Source organism: Peromyscus californicus, unplaced genomic scaffold, assembly GCF_007827085.1.
Source record: "Peromyscus californicus insignis strain IS unplaced genomic scaffold, ASM782708v3 Scaffold_12__1_contigs__length_115047231, whole genome shotgun sequence".
Taxonomy (NCBI): Eukaryota; Metazoa; Chordata; class Mammalia; order Rodentia; family Cricetidae; genus Peromyscus; species Peromyscus californicus.
In genome coordinates, this window is record NW_026294413.1 from 27561825 (window position 1) to 27583393 (window position 21569).

Genomic DNA, 21569 nt, shown 5'->3' on the forward strand with positions numbered 1-21569 from the left:
TACCCAGCAAAACTTTCAATCACCATAGATGGAGTGAACAAGACATTCCATGACAAAGCCAGATTTAAACAATACTTATCCACAAACCCAGCCCTACAGAAAGCACTAGAAGGAAAATTCCAACCTAAGGAAGTCAGATACACCCTCGAAAACACAGGCAACAGATAAAGCCACAGCAGTAAACCCCAACATATAGAAGTACACACACATCACCACCAAAAAATAACAAGAATGAACAATCACTGGTCATTAATTTCCCTCAATATCAATGGACGTAATTCACCTATAAAAAGACATAGGCTTACAGAATGGATACGAAAGCAGGACCTATCTTTCTGCTGCATACAAGAAACACATCTCAAATTCAAAGATAGACACTACCTAAAAATAAAAGGCTGGGAAAAGACTTTCCAATCAAACGGTCTTAAGAAACAAGCGGGTGTAGCCATCCTGATATCCAGCAAAACAGACTTCAAACTAAAATCAATCAAAAGAGATCAAGAAGGGCATTACATACTCATCACAGGAAAGATCCACCAAGATGAAGTCTCAATTCTGAATATTTATGCCCCACACAAGGGCACCCACATATGTAAAAGAAACATTACTAAAGCTTAAATCACATATAAAACCCCACACATTAATAGTGGGAGACCTCAACACCCCACTTTCACCACTGGACAGATCTCCCAAATTGAAACTTAACAGAGAAATAAAGGACTTAACTGATGTCATGACTCAAATGGACTTAGTCGATATCTACAGAACATTCCATCCTAACAAAAAAGAATATAACTTCTTCTCAGCACCCCATGGAACCTTCTCTAAAATTGACCACATACTTGGCCACAAAATAAATCTAAACAGATACACAACAATTGGAATAACCTCCTGTGTTCTATCAGACCACCATGGTCTAAAGTAGGATTTCAACAACAACAAAAACTACCGAAAACCTGCAATCTCATGGAAACTGAATAATACCCAACTGAATCACCAATGGGTTAAGGAAGAAATAAAGAAAGAAATTAAAGACTTCCTAGAGATCAATGAAAATGAAGACACCACATATCCAAATTTATGGGACACTATGAAAGCAGTACTAAGAGGGAAATTCATAGCACTAAATGCCCACATAAATAAGTTGGAGAAATCTCACACTAGAGACTTAACAGCATACCTGAAAGCTCTAGAACAAGAAGAAGCACAGTCTCCCAGGAAAAATAGACACCAGGAAATTATCAAAGTGAGAGCTGAAATCAATAAAATAGAAACAAAGAGAACAATACAAAAAATTAATGAAACAAAGAGTTGGTTCTTTGAGAAAATCAACAAGATAGACAAGCCCTTATCCAAACTAACCAAAAGACAGAGAGAGAGCATCCAAATCAACAAAATCAGAAATGAAAAGGGGGACATAACAACAGACATTGAGGAAATCCAGAGAATCATCAGGTCATACTTCAAAAACCTCTATTCGACAAAACTGGAAAACCTAAAAGAAATGGATAACTATCTGGATAGGTACCACATACCTAAGTTAAATCAAGACCAGATAAACTATTTAAATAGTCTAATAACCCCTAACGAAATAGAAACAGTCATTAAAAGTCTCCCAACCAAAAAAAGCCCAGGACCAGATGGTTTCAGCGCAGAATTCTACCAGATCTTCAAAGAAGAGTTAATACCAATACTCTCTAAATTGTTCCACACAATAGAAACAGAAGGAACATTACCAAACTCCTTCTACGAGACTACAATTACCCTAATTCCTAAACCAAACAAGGATACAACAAAGAAAGAGAACTACAGACCGATCTCCCTCATGAACATTGATGCAAAAATACTCAATAAAATACTGGCAAACAGACTCCAAGAACACATCAAAACAATTATCCACCATGATCAAGTAGGATTCATTCCAGGGATGCAAGGGTGGTTCAACATACGAAAGTCTGTCAATGTAATACACCATATAAACAAACTCAAAGAAAAAAACCATATGATCATCTCACTGGATGCAGAAAAGGCATTTGACAAAATCCAACACCCCTTCATGATAAAGGTCTTGGGGCGATCAGGAATACAGGGAACATACCTAAACATAATAAAGGCAATTTACAGCAAGCCAACAGCCAACATCAAATTAAATGGAGAGAAACTCAAAGCAATTCCACTAAAATCAGGAACGAGGCAAGGCTGTCCACTCTCCCCATACTTATTCAATATAGTACTTGAAGTTCTAGCCAGAGCAATAAGACAACATAAGGAGATTAAGGGGATACAAATTGGAAAGGAAGAAGTCAAGCTTTCCCTATTTGCAGATGACATGATAGTATACTTGAGCGACCCCAAAGATTCCACCAAGTAACTGATACAGCTTATAAACACCTTCAGCAACATAGCAGTAGCCCTCCTATATACAATGGACAAAGAAGCGGAGAAGGAAATCAGAGATACATCACCCTTTACTATAGCCACAAATGACATAAAATACCTTGGGGTAACACTAACCAAGCAAGTGAAGGACCTATATGACAAGAACTTTAAGTCCCTGAAAAAAGAAATTGAAGAAGATGTCAGAAAATGGAAAGATCTCCCATGCTCATGGGTAGGCAGGACTAACATAGTAAAAATGGGAATCTTACCAAAAGCAATCTACAGATTCAATGCAATCCCCATGAAAATACCAACACAATTCTTCACAGACCTGGAAAGAATAATACTCAACTTCATATGGAAAAACAAAAAACCCAGGATAGCCAAAGGAATCCTGTACAATAACACAACTTCTGGAGGCATCACGATCCCTGACTTCAAGCTCTACTATAGAGCTACAGTAATAAAAACAGCTTGGTACTGGCATAAAAACCGACATGTGGACCAATGGAATAGAATTGAAGACCCTGACATTAATCCGCACACCTATGAACATATAATTTTTGACAAAGAAGCCAAAAGTGCACAATGGAAAAAAGAAAGCATCTTCAACAAATGGTGCTGGCAAAACTGGATATCAACATGTAGAAGGCTGCAAATAGATCCATATCTATCACTGTGCACAAAACTTAAGTCCAAGTGGATCAAGGACCTCAACATAAATCCAGCTACTCTGAACCTGCTAGAAGAGAAAGTAGGAAGTAGTCTTGAACGCATTGGCATAGGAGACTACTTCCTAAATAGAACACCAGTAGCACAGACTCTGAGACAAACAATCAATCAATGGGACCTCTTGAAACTGAGAAGCTTTTGTAGAGCAAAGGATACGGTCAACAAGGCAAAGCGACAGCCTACAGAATGGGAAAAGATCTTCACCAATCCCACATCTGACAGAGGACTGATATCCAGAATATATAAGGAATTCAAGAAATTAGACATCAAAATGCCCAACAGTCCAATTAAGAAATGGGCTATAGAACTAAACAGAGAATTCTCAACAGAGGAAACTCAAATGGCCGAAAGACATTTAAGGAACTGCTCAACATCCCTAATCATCAGGGAAATGCAAATCAAAACAACTCTGAGATACCACCTTACGCCTGTCAGAATGGCTAAGATCAAAAACACTGAAGACACCTTATACTGGAGAGGATGTGGAGCTAGGGGAACTCTCCTCCACAGCTGGTGGGAATGCAAGCTTGTACAACCACTTTGGAAATCAATATGGCGCTTTCTTAGAAAATTGGGAATCCATCTCCCCCAAGATCCAGCTATACCACTCTTGGGCATATACCCAAGAAATGCTCAACCACACCATAAGAGCACTTGTTCAGTTATGTTCATATCAGCATTGTTTGTAATAGCCAGAACATGGAAACAACCCAGATGCCCTTCAACTGAAGAATGGATAAACAAAATGTGGTCCATATACACAATGAAATACTACTCAGCAGAGAAAAACAATGGCATCATGAGGTTTGCAGACAAATGGATGGATCTAGAAAAAATCATCCTGAGTGAGGTAACCCAGACTCAGAAAGACAAACATGGTATGTACTCACTCATAGCAGGATACTAGACATGAAACAAGGATGACTTGTCTGCTACTCACATCACCAGGGAGGCTACCTGGAAAACAGGACCCCAAGAAAGACACAGGGATCACCCAATGACAGAGAAATGGAATGAGATCTACATGAACAGCCTGGACATGAGTGGGGGTAATGAAAGGCGAGGGTTGAGGGAAAGAGAGCTTGGGGGAGCGGGAGATCCCAGCTGGATCAACAACAGAGAGGGAGAACAAGGAATAGGAGACCATGGTAAATAAAGACCACATGAGAATAGGAAGAAGCAAAGTGCTAGAGAGGCCCACAGAAATCCACAAAGATACCCACACAACAGACTGCTGGCAGTGGTCGAGAGACAGCCCGAACTGACCTACTCTGGTGATGGGATGGCCAAACACACTAATTGTTGTGCTAGAAACCTCATCCAACTACTGAGGGATCTGGATGCAGAGATCCATGACGAGGCCCCGGGTGGATCTCTGGGAGTCCAATTAGCGAGAATGAGGAGGGTTTATATGAGCGAGAATTGTTGAGACCAAGGTTGGATAAAGCACAGGGACAAATAGCCCAATGAATGGAAACACATGAACTATGAACCAATGGCTGAGGGGTCCCCACTGGATCAGGCCCTCTGAATGGATGAGACAGTTGATTGGTTTGATCTCTTTGGGAGGCATCCAGGCAGTGGGACCAGATCTTGTGCTCATTGCATGAGTTGGCTGTTTGAAACCTGGGGCCTATGCAGGATTGTTTGGCTCGGCCTGGGAGGAGGGGACTAGACCTACCTGGACTGAGTCTACCAGGTTGACCTCAGTCTGTGGGGAAGGCTTTGCCCTGGAGGAGATGGGAATGGGGGGGGGGGGGGTTGGGGGGAAGGTGAGGGGGACGGGAGGGGGGAGAACAAGGGAATCCGTGGCTGATATGTAGAACTGAATTGTATTGCAAAATAAATTAATAAAAAAAAAAAACCGACATGTGGACCAATGGAATAGAATTGAAGACCCTGACATTAATCCGCACACCTATGAACATATAATTTTTGACAAAGAAGCCAAAAGTGCACAATGGAAAAAAGAAAGCATCTTCAACAAATGGTGCTGGCAAAACTGGATATCAACATGTAGAAGGCTGCAAATAGATCCATATCTATCACTGTGCACAAAACTTAAGTCCAAGTGGATCAAGGACCTCAACATAAATCCAGCTACTCTGAACCTGCTAGAAGAGAAAGTAGGAAGTAGTCTTGAACACATTGGCATAGGAGACTACTTCCTAAATAGAACACCAGTAGCACAGACTCTGAGACAAACAATCAATCAATGGGACCTCTTGAAACTGAGAAGCTTTTGTAGAGCAAAGGATACGGTCAACAAGGCAAAGCGACAGCCTACAGAATGGGAAAAGATCTTCACCAATCCCACATCTGACAGAGGACTGATATCCAGAATATATAAGGAATTCAAGAAATTAGACATCAAAATGCCCAACAGTCCAATTAAGAAATGGGCTATAGAACTAAACAGAGAATTCTCAACAGAGGAAACTCAAATGGCCGAAAGACATTTAAGGAATTGCTCAACATCCCTAATCATCAGGGAAATGCAAATCAAAACAACTCTGAGATACCACCTTACGCCTGTCAGAATGGCTAAGATCAAAAACACTGAAGACACCTTATGCTGGAGAGGATGTGGAGCTAGGGGAACTCTCCTCCACAGCTGGTGGGAATGCAAGCTTGTACAACCACTTTGGAAATCAATATGGCACTTTCTTAGAAAATTGGGAATCAATCTCCCCCAAGATCCAGCTATACCACTCTTGGGCATATACCCAAGAAATGCTCAACCGCACCATAAGAGCACTTGTTCAGCTATGTTCATATCAGCATTGTTTGTAATAGCCAGAACATGGAAACAACCCAGATGCCCTTCAACTGAAGAATGGATAAACAAAATGTGGTCCATATACACAATGGAATACTACTCAGCAGAGAAAAACAATGGCATCATGAGGTTTGCAGACAAATGGATGGATCTAGAAAAAATCATCCTGAGTGAGGTAACCCAGACTCAGAAAGACAAACATGGTATGTACTCACTCATAGCAGGATACTAGACATGAAACACGGATGACTTGTCTGCTACTCACATCACCAGGGAGGCTACCTGGAAAACAGGACCCCAAGAAAGACACAGGGATCGCCCAATGACAGAGAAATGGAATGAGATCTACATGAACAGCCTGGACATGAGTGGGGGTAATAGAAGGCGAGGGTTGAGGGAAAGAGAGCTTGGGGGAGCGGGAGATCCCAGCTGGATCAACAACAGAGAGGGAGAACAAGGAATAGGAGACCATGGTAAATGAAGACCACATGAGAATAGGAAGAAGCAAAGTGCTAGAGAGGCCCACAGAGATCCACAAAGATACCCACAACAGACTGCTGGCAATGGTCGAGAGACAGCCCGAACTGACCTACTCTGGTGATGGGATGGCCAAACACCCTAATTGTCGTGCTAGAAACCTCATCCAACTACTGAGGGATCTGGATGCAGAGATCCATGACGAGGCCCCGGGTGGATCTCTGGGAGTCCAATTAGCGAGAATGAGGAGGGTTTATATGAGCGAGAATTGTTGAGACCAAGGTTGGATAAAGCACAGGGACAAATAGCCAAATGAATGGAAACACATGAACTATGAACCAATGGCTGAGGGGTCCCCACTGGATCAGGCCCTCCGAATGGGTGAGACAGTTGATTGGCTTGATTTCTTTGGGAGGCATCCAGGCAGTGGGACCAGATCTTGTGCTCATTGCATGAGTTGGCTGTTTGAAACCTGGGGCCTATGCAGGATTGTTTGGCTCGGCCTGGGAGGAGGGGACTAGACCTACCTGGACTGAGTCTACCAGGTTGACCTCAGTCTGTGGGGAAGGCTTTGCCCTGGAGGAGATGGGAATGGGGGGGGGGGGTTGGGGGGAAGGTGAGGGGGACAGGAGGGGGGAGAACAAGGGAATCCGTGGCTGATATGTAGAACTGAATTGTATTGCAAAATAAATTAAAAAAAAAAAAAGAATACCATCATTCATGTGTTTTCTAAATGCTTCAGAATACTTTATGAAGTGCATTCTCCTAAGTATAAATTTTGGTATCATAGGATGGAAATTTCTTACTTTTAAAAAATATGTCTTTTAAAATAAAATTGAAGATTAAGAGATAATAATCCTTTTGGTATCTCCAAGCTTAACTTTTTTAACTTTCTTTTTATTTATTCTTTGTGTCTTTAACATCATGTGTCCCAATCTCACTCCTCTCCTATGTCATCACATTCACCCTCTGCCCTTACAACCTCCCCCTCCCAAAATAAAACAAAACCAAATTTAAGAGGATAAAGGAAAAAGATTTTTAAAAAAAGAAGAGGAAAAACCTCTTTAACCACACGTTTTTACATGCATGCGTTCATCACAAAGACTCATTGGCCTGGTTCGAGGCCCCTGGTCTCTGTTACACCATCAAAGTTTGCCTGTCACTGGGGCTCCTCCTGGACAGCTTGCTGCTGTCCTCGGTCTGCAGGACCCCCCTCCCTCCAGCCTGGGCTCCAGCAGATGGGGTGAGTGTATGGATGGGCCAACACATAACCCTGGTTCTGGGTTTTTTTTTTTTTTTTGGTTTTTCGAGACAGGGTTTCTCTGTGTAGCTTTGCGCCTCTCCTGGAACTCACTTGGTAGCCCAGGCTGGCCTTGAACTCACAGAGATCCGCCTGGCTCTGCCTCCCGAGTGCTGGGATTAAAGGCGTGCGCCACCACCGCCTGGCAGGTTCTGGGTTTTATTGCAGGGTTCCTCAGCACTTTAGCTCTGCCCTGTCTTCACCACTAGGGTGAGCTTTCCATCATTGCCCTGGCTAGTTCACCCCTTCCACAATGAGCAAGGGGAGCAGCCAGTTCTCCTGCGTTCACATCCTCTGGTCATTCTCCCACACCTATACCTTCAGCGCCAGCTTTACTGTGTTGCCCAGCCAAGGTGAAGAGGCCACTCTTCCTAATGCTGCAGCTAGTAAGGGGCAGGGACAGCTCTCCTATTATTACCTCAGGGCCAGCTCTGCCACCTGCCTCAGGCTTTGATGGGCAGGAAGGGGGCATCTCTCCCCTGCCCATGCTGCCACATGACAGATGAGTAATGGGGGCAGCTCTCCCATGCTCACAACTTCAAGGCTGACTCACCCACACCTCCACCAACAGAGTCAGCTCTACTGTGCTGCCCATGCAAGGTTCAGGATCCACATTCCCTAGTGCTGCAGTTGGTATGGGTCAGCTCCCTTGTCCACCAGAGGTGGCAGGGGCAATGGGGGAGGGTGTCTCTCTCTCACCCTCACTACCAAATGGCACACAAAGTGGGGTGTGACCTGCTCTCTTACTCTCACATCCTCAGGGCTATCTCACCCAAACCTCTGCCAAAAGGGTCAGCTCTACTGTGTGGCCCAGGTGAGGAACAGTGGCTGCTTTCCTGAACACTGCAGCTGGTAAGGGAGAGAGTCAACTCCCTCATCTGTATAAGGACAAACATTTCAAATACAGTTAGAAGCTGTACTGGTTTAGCGAAAGGGCAATAGGAAGTTCTTTTCTAGATCTGTTATCTGAGAACCTAAGTGTAGTCGGCTAAATTTACACTCCATTCTATTGACTGGGCCTTAAGTAGACAACTGTTTGTTTCCCCCAAGACAAAAATGCCACTATTGCACCCTTAGTGATATCTTGTTATGCAGCCATTGTTGTAGTTCATAGGCTTACAACTAGGTAATGTTGTTGATTGATTGTCTTTCTACTTTGGCAGTTTTCATAGTATCTTTGGATACTATGATAACTAGCCATCAGAGGGAAGGCTTCCGGGTCACTTTCAGCTTGATTCCTTCAAATCTTTTTCCAGAGCATGTGGAATGGAATCTTCAGCAATGGGTCTTACAGTTAAAGTTTTTAAATAGAGAGAAGTATGCACTTTGCATTTAAAATTGTTTCAATCAGATTTTTGGAAATCTTGCCAACTTTATAAACTAAGGGAGTTTAGTTAAACTCTATCGAACCCTGGAAACCATTAAGATTTTCTTTATCCCTTTACAGATTTAGTAAGAATAGTAAAATATTGAAAAGTTATTGCTCCTGAGTCTGAAAGACTATTTAGATCAACTAAAGACTATAAACCAAATATTTCAGGTCATTGTAGTGAATTAAAAAAATAAAAAACTTAAACTGTATTTTGTCATAAAAGCTCATATCTGCATGTGCGTGTATATTTGTGTGTGTGTGTGTTTGTGTGTGCGTGTGTGTCTACTCATATACTACATAATCAAACTTATAAAAATGACTGTAAACAAATCACTTGTGTATGTGGTTTTACTACATGTATGATAAATATGGCCAATTCTTGGTTTTTCCATTGGAATGTATAGAAGTGAAATGAATGCACAGAGGTTATCGCTCTCTCTATAAATAGAAATACATATACTGGTGAGAAGAAGTTGGTTATTTTGAAGTGACACAAGGAGAGAAATTTTGATAAAAGGAAAAAAAAACAAGGAAAAATATTCCTGAAAAAGAATGAGTATATATTTAACACAATACTCATCTAAAATGGCTAAAATCAGACTAGACTTCAGAGAAGAGAGGCAAAATTTACAGATGACAAAATGAATGCAAACCTTAACACCATGATCATTTAGAAAAATAATAATAGACTTTACCATACAGCCACGACTCCTCCAGGCATGGACTATTTTTATTTTTCTTAGCAGTATTTCAGTATCAAGCATGGAATTCCCTTCAGTGAATCAGGATCAATCAGAAAGTGTTTAGTTACTCCATAACAGTCATGCCACTATTATACCAGTAGGCCTATCTTGCCTAGCAAGTTAGAAGTACAACATGCCAGCTCTAATGATGGGTAAGAGTATTGGTATCCTTTCTTCCCCAGCATCCCTAGCATCTTCCAGTAGTATGAGAACTGGCAAGATTTCTCATCAGTTTCAGATTGATTTCTCTGTGTTCTGCAGCCAGAGTATATATTGTTTTCAGCAATGCTGTTTTACTCTGTAGTTAGTGTTAGTAACAAGAAAGAAACGGTCTCACCTGACTGATAATTCTTAGGAAGATGCCCCATGTGTTCCACTGTAATGTTCATTCAATAACTAATTATCTATATTTATACACAAAGAACTGTCTATTCTCAACCTTTGTCAGAGAATCTTATTTTTCCAGTGAATGGTGATATACATAACTGGTCAAAGTGTTGAAATTCAGAAATGGAGTGCTTGTCCCTAAACAGGACAACCATATTCTTCTACATCATCACCACAAAAGAGGATTCAGAAAAATATTTAAGAGTCATATTGAGGAGGAGCGCTGAGAAATACTGTTTCCTGGAAGTGCATACCTATCACACACATAAACTCACAGAAGCTAGGCTTATCTGCACAAGAACTTAGCTGCAACTAAAATCCCAAAATAAATGGGGAAAGTGGTTTTCAAGCCCCACACCTTACTACAAACATATTGGCTGTTGATTGCTTCTTGAGAAGAAAGAACCATTATTTTTGGAGTATGTGGCCACTGATAGGATTTGAATGCTTGTGTTAATGGCACACCCATACATATATACATATGAATAGCACTAACTGGACTTACTGGGATATAAAAATATTAAAGATTTGGGAAGGAGATATATTGGTGAATATAGATATTAGGAGATGTAAAATGGGTGGTTGATATGATCCTACTACACCATATTTATTTAGGAAGTCTTAAGAATGAAAAAAATTGAAATCAGGCATTTGAATCAGACATCTTGATTTTTCATTATACACCTTATTATTCCATCTACTAGTTATGAATCCCATGAAAATGTTTATAATTGTGCTTTTGCATGTACAATGGGTATGATAATGATTTCATATCATAGTGATATTGATAATATAAACAGTATTAGACAAGTCATAGTTCATCTCTTTATAATTCACCAAGTAGAAATGTATTCTTTTGGAAAAACTGAACATGTCCACATTCTTGCAAAAGTAATTTGTGAGCATAGATTTGATTCAAAAAACTGTATGTGAGCTAATCCTTTTGGCTTTGTGCAAGATATAGGAAAATTATTGTGAAGTACTTACAAAAGATGATGCCCTTATATTTTTGGTTGTGAGCCTAGCCTTTAACAGCTGAGCCATCTCTCCAGCCACAGTAAATGAAGACCCCATGGGAATAGGAAGAAGCAAAGTGTTAGAGAGGTCCCCAAAAATCCCTAAAGATACCTCCACAATAGACTACTGGCAATGGTTGAGAGAAAGCCCAAACTGCCCTACTCTGTTGATAAGATGGCCAAACACCCTAACTGTCGTGCTAGAAATCTCAACCAATGACTGATGGAAGCAGATACAGAGATTCATGGCCAGGCCCCAGGTGGAGTTCCGGGAGTCCAATCAGCCAGAAAGAGGAGGGATTGTATGAGCAAGAATTGTTGAGACCAAGATCGGAAAAAGCACAGGGACGAATAGCCAAACTAGTGGAAACACATGAACTATGAACCAATAGCTGAGGAGCCCCCAACTGGATCAGGCCCTCTGGATAAGTGACACAGTTGATCAGCTTGAACTATTTGGGAGGCAACCAGTCAGTGGGACTGGGACCTGTCCTTAGTGCATGAGCTGGCTGTTTGGAACCTGGGGCCTATGCAGGGACACTTGGCTCAGCCTGGGAGGAGGGAACTGGACCTGCCTGGATTGAATCTACCAGATTGAACTGAATCCCCAGGGGAGTCTTTGCCTTGGAGGAGACAGGAATGGGTGGTTGACTGGGGGGAGGGAGGCAGGAGGAGGGACGACGGGGAATCTGTGGCTGATAGGTAATATTAAATCAAATTATAAAAAATAAAATAAAATAAATAAATAAAAATTTAAAAAAGATGATGCATATGTTTCTCAATTTAAAATATTCTTGGCAATATTTAGGGGATCTTTTAAGCTGTATAAAAACATTAAATTTGTGAAGGTGAACCACCAGATGACATAGGATACTGTCGGTCAAAACACAAGCATGATAATGGTCAAGAGATGAACTTTGTAACTGGTAAAGGGGAGAAGAGCAAACATATTTACAATGTACACATTATTTAATATTAAAAATAAAATAAATATAAATTCAAGGTAATTTAAAACTGCGTATATACAGTTTTATTTTCTCTTTGAAATTTAGTGTTCAGGGACATCTAGGTTGTTTCCGTTTTGTGGCTATTATGAATAAAGTTGCTATGAACATAGTTGAGCAAGTGTCCTTGTGGTATTATTGATCATTCTTTACATATATTCTCAAGAACGCTATAGCTGGGTCTTGAGGTAGATTCCCAGTGTTCTGAGAAATTGCCATATTGATATCCAAAGTGGCTGTACAAGTTTGCATGCCCACCAGCAATGTAGGAATGTTCCCCTTGCACCACATCCTCTCTGGCATAAGCTGTCACATGTGTTTTTAATCTTAGCCATTCTGACACCTATAAGGTGGAATCTCAGAGTTGTTTTGCTTTGCATTTCCCTGATGGCTAAGGGTGTTGCACATTTTTAAGTGTTTCTCAGCCATTTGAGATTATTCTGTTAAGAATTCTTTGTTTAGATCTGTACCCCATTTTCACATGGATTATTTGCTTTTTTTTATATCTAGTTTCTTGAGTTCTTTATATCTTTTGGAAATCAGCCCTCTGTCAAATGTGGGGTTGGTGAAGAACTTTTCCCATTTTGTCCTATTGATGATGACTTTGCTTTATAGAGCTTTTTAGTTTCAGGAGGTCCCATTTATTATTTCTCCATCATCATGTCTGTGTTCTTGGTGTTCTATTCAGGAAATTGTCTCCTGTGCCAATGTGTTCAAGGGTATTCCCACTTTCTCTTCTATCAGATTCAGTGTGTCTAGCTTTGTGTTGAAGTCTTTCATCTACTTGGATTTGCATTTTGTGCAGAGTGATAGATGTGGATCAATTTGCATTCTTTTATAGGACTATATACAGTTAGACCATTGTAATTTGTTAAAGATAAGGGTTTTTTTTTCAGTATATAATTTTGGCTTCTTTGTCAAAAGTCAAGTGTTTTTAGGTGTGTGGATTTATATCTGGGTCTTCTATTCCATTATATTGGTTCACCTGTCTGTTTTCAGGCCAATATCATGTGGTTTTTATTACCTTCACTCTGTAGTACAGCTTGAGGGATGATGATAGCTCTGGCAGTTCTTTTATTGTACAGGATTGTTTTAGCTATCCTGAGATTTTGTTTTTCCGTATGATGTTGAATATAGTCTGTAAAGAATTGTGTTGGAATTTTAATGGGGATTGTGTTGAATCTGTAGACTGTTTTTGGTAAAATGACCATATTTTTTCCTCTGTTAATCCTAATAATCGGTGAGCATGTGAGAACTTTCTATCTTCTGCTATCTTCTCCAGTTTCTTTATTCAAAGACATGGAGTTCTTGTCATAAAGTTCTTTCACTTGCTTGGTTAGAGTTACACCAAGGTATTTTATAGTGTTGTGCCTATTGTGAAGGGTGTTGTTTCCCTGATTTCTTTCTCAGCCTGTTTATCATTTGTACATGGGAGGGTTACTGAATTTTTTTTTTTTTAGTTAATCTTGTATCTAACCACATTTGCTGAGGGTGTTTATCAGCTGTAGGAGTTCCTTAGCAGAATTTTTTTGGGTTGCTTGTGTATATTATTATGCTATCTGAAGAATGGATAATGTGGTACATTTACACAATGGAGTATTATTTTTTAAATATATATTGTGTATTTTTATTCAATAAGTATATATTGTTAAAAACAATAACATCATGAAATTCTATGGTAAATGGATAGAACTAGAAGAAATCATTCTGAGTGAAGTAACCCAGACCCATAAAGACAAACATGGTATTTACTTACTTATAAGCAGATATTAGCTGTAAAGTAAATGATAACCATGCTAAAATCCACAGACTCCGAGGTAACAAGAAGGAGACACTCAGATCTCCCTGGGAAGGGGAAATAGAAGAGATTTTAATGGGTGGATTGTCGGCAGGTGGGGATGGAAACATGGGGGATCAGGTGAGGGATGGGGACAGTGTACTAAAAGAGACTACTGGAAAGGGGTTGGGTAGCATTTTAGGATCAGGTAGAAACCCGGTGCAAGAGAAACTCCAAGGAATCTACAAGGATGACCACAGCTACTCTTAGCAACATCAGATACATAGCCTGAAATTGCCAACTCCTGTGATCAGGCAAGTCCCATAACCTTCAACTTACAGTCTGTCCTGCCTACAAGATGTGCTGGGGTCAAGGTAATGCAGAAATTGTGGGAGTGACCAACCAATGACTGGTCCAAACCCTTGCCACCAGAGTGAACCCACCCATGGCACTGCCTGGATCACCAGGACCCCAAGGCTGTATGGTCTAGAGACAAAGGATAAAACCAAACATGAGTGGAGAAAGAAAAATGTCATTGTAATGTATTGTCTAACGGTATTCTGTTATACTCATAGATTGGTGCCTAATCTAATTGTCATCAGAAGGGCTACATCTACCAACTGAGGGAAACAGTTGCAGAGACCCACAGCAAAGCATTAGGCCCAGCTTGGGGAATCCTTTTTTTTGTTTTGTTTTGTTTTTGTTTTTTTCGAGACAGGGTTTCTCTGTGTAGCTTTGAGCCTTTCTTGGAACTTGCTTTGGAGATCAGGCTGGCCTCAAACTCACAGAGATCTGCCTGCCTCTGCCTCCCGAGTGCTGGGGGATTAAAGGCATGTGCCACCACTGCCCGGCAGGGAAATCCTATTGAAGAGAGGGAAGAAGTATTGTAGGAGCCACAGAGGTAAAAAACATGATAGGAAAACCCACAGAACCAACTAACCTGGGCTCACAGGAGCTCAGAGAGACTGAACCACAACCAGGGAGCTTGCATGGGACTAACCTAGGCCTTCTGCATATATGTGACAGTTGTGAAGCTTGGTCTTCTTGTGGGACTCCAAACAGTGGGAACAAGAGCTGTCTCTAATTCTTTTGCTGATTTTTGGGACTCTATTCCTCATACTGGGTTGCCTTGCCCGGCCATAATACAAGGGGAGGTGCTTGATATGCTATGTTTTATTGCTATCCAAGGGAGGCCTGCTGTTTTCTGAATAGAAAGGGAAGGAGGACTGAATTGGAGGTGGTCAGAGGGGAGTGGGCAGGGAGCTAGGGGGAGAGTAAGGACAGATACTGTGGTCAGGATGTAAAATAGATAAATAAATAAATATTTTAAAAAAATAATGTTCAGTTTTAGTTTTAGTTTCATATTCTCAGTAACTAAGAAACTGATAACACAGCCCTAAGAAAACCAATTAATGAGGCCTCATGAAACTACAAAGCATTTGTTTAAAAAATGACACTTCCATTTGTACAAAGTATCAGGCTATAGAATGGGAAAATTATTTACAAATTCCACATCCAATAGAGGGTTAATATCTAAAATAAATAAAGAATGGAAAAACGATTGACATAAAGAAAACAAATAGCCCAATTAAAATGGGGTTCATAAATAGATAGTTCTTAAAGACAAAATAAAAATGGCTGAGAAGCACTTAAAGAAATATTCAATATCCTTAGCTATCATGGAAACAAATCAAACCTCTTTGAGATTTCATCTTATACTTGTCAAATGGACAAAATCAAAAAACAAGTGATAGCTAATACTGGCAAGGATATGAAGTAAGGGGAACACGCATCAATTGCTGGTGGCAGTGCAATCTTGTACTGCCTCTATGGAAATAAGTATGGTGGTTCCTCAGGAATCTGGGAATAGATAGATCAAGTCACAATCCAACTATACCACTCTTGACCATACACTCTTGACCATATACTTAAAGGGTGTTATATCCTATTACAGAGGCACTTGTTCATTCATGTTCATTGCTGCCCTACCACAATAGCCAGAATAGGTAACACCCTAGATACATTTCAATAGATGAATGGACATGAAAATGTGGTACATTTACACAATGAACCATTATTCAGCTGTTAAATATATCATGTAATTTGCATTTAAGTGAATGGAGCTAGCAAAAGTCACCCTGCTGTGGGATGGTCTGTATGTCAAATGTGTTGCTGATTGGTCAATGAATAAATCACTGATTGGTCAGTGGCTACGCAGGAAGTATAGGCGGGACTAACAGAGAGGAGAACTGAGAGAACAGGAAGCTGGGTGAGAGAGACACTGCCAGCTGCCATCAGGACAAGAAAGATGTAAAGTACCGGTAAGCCACAAGCCACGTGGCAAGGTATAGATTAATAAAAATGGATTAATTTAAGCTGTAAGAACAGTTAGCAAGAAGCCTGCCACGGCCATACAGTTTGTAAGCAATGTAAGTCTCTGTGTTTACTTGGTTGGGTCTGACGGCTGTGGGACTGGCAGGTGAGAGAGATTTGTCCTGACTGTGGGCCAGGCAGGAAAACTCTAGCTACATCACCCTGAATGAGGTCACCCAAACCCCAAAAAGCAAATATTGTATGTACTATCTTATATATGTGCCTTAGTTTGGGTTTTTCTTTCTGTGAAGAGACACCATGCCCACAGAAACTCTTTCAAAGTTTCAGAGATTCAGTCCATTATCATCATGGGGAGGAGCATGGCAGCATGTAGGCAGTGCTTGAGGAGTGAGAGTCCTACATCTTATAAGCAACAGGAAGTCAACTGATCCACTGGGCAGTATCTTTTTTTTTTTTTTTTTTTCAAGACAGGGATTCTCTTTGTAGTTTTGGTGCCTGTCCTGGTTCTTGCTCTGTAGACCAGGCTGGCTTTGAACTCACAGAGATCCACCTGGCTCTGTCTACCGAGTGTTGGGATTAAAGGTGTGTGCAACTACCCCCTGGCTCACTGGGCAGTATCTTGAGCATTGGAAACTTCAATGTCTGCCCTTACAGTGACACACTTCCTCTAACAAGGCCAAACTCACCCCAACAAAGCTGCACCTCCTAATAGTGCCACTGATTATGGAGGCCAATTACATTCAATCCACAACAATGTGGATGTTAGCTTTTAAGCATTCAATAGGCATGGTGCAATCCATAGAACCACACAAATTAGGTATAGATCAATGGACTATGGGAGAGGAGAGGTTCTCACAAGGACAGGGAAATAGAATATATAGCTACAGAAAAACAGGAAGAAGACTGGAACAGGAGTATTAAACAGAGAGGAGAGGAAGGAGGGAGTTATTGGAGGAAATATGGAGAGGGATAGCTAACACTGAAGACCATTTGAGGGGGTCGTATGAAAAGCTAGTACAGTAGCATCTTTTAATGCATATATGAAAGAAATTAATTAGACTCACCAAATCATGGGGGAGAAAAAGCCCCCACTAGACATTCCTTGCCACCAAGTGAAACCTCTTGGGATGGGTTACATCTAATTGAGTTGCTGGCCAAAGGGATCCTATGGAAATCTTCAAGCAACTCAGGCCTCACCCAAGGCTGTTGGTTGCTCTCCACAAACTGACTATGAGGCCCTATTGCTGAAGGTAACACTAATATCTCATGGATCAAAGAGAAGTCAAGCTGATGTGTACCTAGAGCCTTCACTATCACTGACTAGTGGAGGTGTAGAATTGGACTCATGTGGAAGTAGGGAAAGGAGTGGAGATGAGGAAGGGGAAATAGTGATCAGAATTTATTATATAAAACTATTTTCAATAAAAAGGGAACCAAAAATTCTATACACTTTTTAAAGAAACTTGAGCTGTTTTTATTTTTATTTCTTTATTTACCTCTAAATTTTTATTAAAATATAATGACATCACTTCCCCCCTTGCCTTTTCTCTCTGCATCTCTTCCCATGTACACTCCCTCCTAATCCTCTCATGCCCCTATACACTCTCAAATAGATAACATAATTTTCTTTAATTATTATTTTTAGACACACATGCATATATATATATATATATATATAATATGTGTGTGTGCATGTGTGTGTGTGTGTGTGTGTGTGTGTGTGTGTGTGTGTGTACACAGACATATAAATTCAACCTGATGAGTCTTGAGTCTGTTTTTGTTGTTAGTGTGTATATGGTATACGGTTTCAGGACTGACAGCCTTATATTAGATAACAAATTGGGGGCTTATCCATAGGAGAGGTTTGCTTCCTTCTTGTTCAAGCTCAGCAGTGCTTAGTTGTCCATGGTTCTTTTTCTATGGGTGAGATCCTGAGAGTTTTCCCTATTTTCACATTGGAACATCTTTTGATGTTGTCATTTTTCAGGTCTTGTTTCTGGAGCCATTTCTAAGAGCGACAGTTTGACTACAATCTTCCCCTTATCTGGCTCTTTCAGCCAGCTCTTTCCCTATGTTCCTTGAGCCATAGATGCAGGAGCTATGACAGGGATGTATTTGTTGGTTTTGTGCTACTCACAATCCGTTGATCTTTGCATTCTATCTAATTGTAGATTTATGTCAATTGTCTATAGATGGAAGGGTTTTTTGATAACTGGTAATAACTACATGATCTGTAGATATAGGGATATGATTTAAGTATAATTAAGAAATTATGCTGGTCTAGCAAAGTGAAGGTAAACTTTCTTATAAGATCCATTATCTCCCTAGTCCCAGGTAGTTGGCTAGGTTTCTAATACCATGCTTATTTTTCCTTCTTACTAGTGGGTAATAAGTCCTCACAGAAAGTCATTGGAAACCACCAACATGTGACTGTTATACTGTACATTTATGGATATCTTGGCATGCTGGTCATTACTGGGCTTCATAAGTGTCATAGCTAGGTAAGACTATAAATTGTAACCCTTTTTGTCAGCTTGAATAGTAATTCCTAGTCTTATAAATACTAGACCACAAGAAAGTGGCTTTGAGATTAGGTCTAACTTGCATAACCTGAGTCTTTTTTCTAAGATTGTGTGACATCAGCAATTGAGGCTAGCCATCAACCTCTGAGAGACATTTAACAGCAAAAGAAATAGCCTATATTGTTTTGGGAGTCATTTAGATTACCCCAACCACACACTTGAAAATATATTTATCATGCCTGATACTGGAGATTTTGTTAGTCTTTGATTCTTGTGGGAATTTATGTCAGCCAGAGTGACCTAATTTCATTTAATCTCTATCTATCTATCTATCTATCTATCTATCTATCTATCTATCTATCTATCTACCTATCTATTATGTATCTATCAATCTATCATCTATAAAATAGATGTTCAATTTTTGGTAAGTAAAATTAATATGATTCATCGAGTCTTAATTAAATAACATTGTATTATTTGTCTCTCCTCCATCCTTTTTACATTCTCAATTGACCTCCAGACCCACCTCCAATATAGAGACCCCTCATTGATTTTTGTAATTTTAAATTTATGAAAATTTCATTTAAATAATGCAAACACAGAGTTAGATGACAAAATTATTTTGTTTAAGGCTAAAATGCATCCCTTCTTACTGCCCTTTAAAAATGCTTTTATTTTATTTTTATTCATTTTTTTCCTACTATCAAAATGGGCCAAATCAGCACCAATATTTACATGTTAATTTCATTAACTGTTTCTCGTCTTTGTCAATAGAAAACACTTCTTCCCTCTTGCAGAACTGAAGAATATGTTGACTTCTAAAAACAATTTCTGATAGTAGTAGGTTTGTACTGAGCAGGTGCTGTCCTCCAAATTATATTCTGTCGGATTATAATTAAGCAATGAGATATGACAGTGTGTAGTTTAATGTAGAAATAGCACAGATTCTCTGATGTGCTATGAACTACAAGGCTGAAATCCATTAAGTATCTACTTCCCACTCCTACTCCCAATAAACAAGTCATTTTCAAGAAGCAAATGTAATCATAGCAGGAACTACAGTATGCAGTCTATAGCAAGGCACTTGAGTGGATGATGGTGCTGCTAAAAACGTGAAGATTGCTTGATATTCACGTTGATTTTTTATGTTTTGCATATGTCTTTTTCTGTGTAGGTTTGAAGAAAATCAATTGAAATAAAGTGAATCATTTTATTGAAGTGAATTTTCTATAAATCACAGGATTCCAAGTATGGTTTAGGTAGACACATGCAAACTGCATTAAAAAAAATACTTTCGTTTGGAGGATTGATTAAAACATAGAAAAACAGGAGAGCTATGAAAAGTGTGTCATTTCATTTGTATGTGAATTACAAATTATTCTAAAATAATATCCTGATATCTTTATAACAAGGAGAAGGCTTGACAAAAGCCTAAAATTCTTACATCTAAAATTTTAATCATTCTGTTACTCAGATGTACTAGAAAATTACTGATAGTGATGAAACTGTAATGTCTGAGAAGTGAGAGGCCACTGGAGATGTACTGAAGCCAAAGAAATCTTTATTGAGGTACCAACTACCAGGCTGACTCTGAGTGATGGTTGAGCAGCAACACTAAAAGGGAGCTTGGATTTTTATAGGATGGTTTAAGTTGGGAGGGATAGTGGTGGGAGAGCATTAAGGGAGAAGGGAACTGCTACAAACAAAGAAACTGTTGCAAACAAATTTTTATTCAGAGTCCTCTGGCCATTAATCTAACAGGATGCTGTGGGGGTTAAGATAATACAATACGGTGATGTTGGGTCAGTTTCCTGAGATGTGCAGAAACGTGCAATTTCTGTTTCCTTGAATGGGCTCCCTCACTCTTGGCTGCTGACTTGGTCCCACCTAACATTTTAACCTTTTAACAATTCTGGGGAAAGTCAACGGTCTCCTCCAGCTGCTTCCTGCTAGATGGAGGTGCCCAGTCTGGAACCAGAAAGGCTAGGTATGCCTGGCCCAAGTCAGAGGCACCTCTGGTTTAGACAAACTTAAAGGGTGATGTGGGAAGAAAGACAGACAGGTAGCCGAATGCTACCAAAGACGTTCCATGGCCAACAAGGCAATGGGTCTCCATTGCGCTGTAGATGGTCAGTTATGTTTTGAAGTTTTTTATTTTCTACTTCCACCTCACCTGACTGGTTGATGCAATAAGAGAATTCTTTTTTAGGGAAAGATAGGTTCCTCCTTTTTCTCCTGTCAGAAGGCTTAAATGCTCCTCCATTTTGAAGGTAACTGAGGCCAGAGAAGAGAGCTGTTCCTGTTGCATTGAGAGGCCTCTAGCTGAGCACTTTGTTGTTATTAGTTCCACCAAGAGGTGGCTGTAAGTATGATCCAATCTCACCACCTCCTTTCCTGCGGCTGCCAAAGATGATGCTAACCTGACCCCCACCATTAGGGAAGGAGAAAACAGCTTTCTTTGCAGTTTCTTAAATGGTGCAAGAACAGGAGAGAGAATAATCCTCAGTGTAATAGGTTAGGCTGGGGGTGACAGATACTGGGGTCCATGAACCCATTTTTCTTGGGGCCCATAGAGGAAAATAAGCTGGATCCACATGAGAAAAAGATACTATTTGGGACTTAGAGAAAGTAAAGTTTATATGAAAATGGTGTCAGCACTTATGAATGTCATGGTGCCAACAGTCCATTGATCCCATGGGGGGAGGGAGAGAGGGGATAGAGGAAGATGAAGGGAGAGAGAGAGAGGA